Raw genomic sequence first — 2,247 nt, 5'->3', positions numbered from 1 at the left:
AGGGCCCTCTTCTGTGAGTTTTTATGCATCTTGACATGAAGACCCTCAGAACGTGATGCAGCAGTATGCACGTGCATTATGTACACACCCAGGTCATAATTACAGATGTTAAAGGCTGTCCTTTTTCTGGGTCTGCCATAGTTCGTATTAACCACTTTCAGGGATTTTGAGAAGCAGTGGTTACATTTTACATAGAAGTAATCGATTACACATTTATCTGCTCTCTGACTGGACTCGCGTTCCTGGTTTACTTATGAAAACTGAGTCATGGAGAAATTAAGTGACTTGGCCCAGTTTTCATGGCTGAGATGTGGCAGGCAGGTAGGATGGTTCACCACATGTTGTTTACAGAACTTGACTCAGTCTGATTAAATGAGAAAACACAGATTTTTCTAGGTAAGGTCCATACCACATGCCCATCAGTCCTGCCCAGACTTAATCAGAGGTACTTTACATGGCTTCTTCCCAGCCCCTGTCTCTCACAATTTGAAGTTAGTATCTGACCAAATATTGATGAACTTCCAAAATACCACTATACCGCAGAGACCAGAACTAGAAGGACAAAGCGTGTTGACATCCTCCGACTGCAGGCGGGAAAAAAGAGGAATAACCTCTCGTGGTGGCTTCTGTTCAAGGACTAAACCTCCTGGTTAGTTTCCCGGTTGAAATGGAAAGTTCAGTAATAGTTGTCTTAAAAATAAGAGCAAAGATCTTTTCTAGAAATGCAGTTGTGCTTTCACGAGAGTTGCTTAGGGGCTACTTCGTGGACTGATCTGGCCATTGTAAGATGCCATTCAGGGAGGTGCTGGTATTTGGACATTAGCCTGCCGCTTTGCTTCCCGAGCTGATTATGGCAGGAGCCAGGGAGGCCAGGGCGGGTTCTTATCAAGGTGTAAGCAGCCACAATTAAAACCACTTTCTTTCCAGCTCCAGCAGTCATTCTGATGGCATCTCTGCTGCCCTCCAGACATATCTCAAGCTGCAGCACTAAGAGCTACTTAGCCAAGGCATTCGGACACTGTGCTGTCCATGAGGGGGAATACAAACCCCCCCCATAAATGGATATTCCTCTCAAATGCATCCTTCTCCGGAGGATGAGTCAGGAGCTCATTTCCATGGATCTAAGTCATGTCGGGTTTCAAATCATCAGTCATAATCAGTCATCGCTCTAATGAAGCACCTCAGGTTAAGACCTGAGGACACGGTTTATAGGTTCAGTGTTCTTCATCTTTGGGGTCTAAGAATTCGCTGGAGTTCAAACGCCATTATTAAAGAAGAGGGCCGAAAAGCCTTGCTTACACTTGAACCATTTAACATCAAGACTTTCAGGATCAAAGTTCACCTGTAATTAGTAATTTGGAAATTCCAACCTTACCCAAATGGCAAGAGTTTAGAGTGTTTTTCTCAGCTCACACTTATACCAAAGGGTGTGTGTGTCTGTGTGTGTGTGTGTGGGGGGGTGCCCCCTTAACACCTACAAAAGGGAAAAAAGCAATAACAGCCTAAAAACTTTTCACAACTTTTCTGTCGGTTTTGTTCTCTGAGTGAGAACTTAGCAACACTCTCGCCTGACAGTCCCCGACTTTTACTCGCCTCCGCCCCCCCCCTCCCGCAGCCAGCTCCTTGTCTGAAGACACCCCAGGATGGTGTAAACAGAAGCCGATTATCTAGAAACAGCCCTTGTTTTCTGCACGTGGGAGGCAACAAGTGCCCTTTAAAGGCGACCACGGAGCAAAACGCCAGAGCTCCCACTGCCGCTTTCCAATCTAGCTGCACTGCGGGTTTCCAAAACACCCCAGACCTCCACGCCCAGTGCCCTTGGTTTCCCTGGCACCCCCAGGTAGCGGGGAGAAGCCCGAGAGTGGGAAAAGGCTGCGGGGCAAACTTCAGCAGGCTTTGGAACCGGCCACAGGGCGTGATGTCCCACAGAGTCATGGGGAAAAGGGAGACCAGGCAGGGACGGTCGGTTTTCCTTCGACGAAACCCCCCAGATCCCGCCTCGGAATGTAGCGATGCTTTCGGAGCGATCCAAAGCCCCAAACCTCCCCAGCGCGCACCCCCACCAGGAGGGCGCCCGCCCGTCGCGCGCGCCCCGGGGCAGGTGGGTGCCAACCCCGCCGGGAGGGTCCCCGGCGCGCAGGGAGGCCCGGAGCCCAGGCTCCTTCTCGTCCCAACCCGGGGCCAGACGCGTCGCCCCCACCCCGCCCCGGCCCCCGAGTTGTACCCACCGTGGAGCTCGGAGGGCGC

General features: G+C 50.9%; 1 protein-coding gene across 5 annotated transcripts in view; it reads right to left on the bottom strand.

Moving 5' to 3' along the window:
• Positions 1–2,241, bottom strand: part of EDNRA (endothelin receptor type A) — a 49,177-nt gene extending 46,936 nt beyond the window's left edge. For all 5 annotated transcript variants that reach the window (XM_012726957.1, XM_004685312.2, XM_012726958.1 and 2 more), the window contains exon 1: positions 2,229–2,241. The gene's annotated coding sequence lies outside the window, so the exon portion shown is untranslated. The remainder of the gene's footprint in view (positions 1–2,228) is intronic.
• Positions 2,242–2,247: the final 6 nt, after the last annotated feature.

This window comes from Condylura cristata, unplaced genomic scaffold (genome assembly GCF_000260355.1).
Source record: "Condylura cristata isolate star-nosed mole 26May11 unplaced genomic scaffold, ConCri1.0 scaffold00018, whole genome shotgun sequence".
In the NCBI taxonomy this organism is placed as follows: domain Eukaryota; kingdom Metazoa; phylum Chordata; class Mammalia; order Eulipotyphla; family Talpidae; genus Condylura; species Condylura cristata.
Note: the sequence above shows the minus strand (reverse complement) of the source record. Positions and strands in the feature narration are given on the sequence as shown.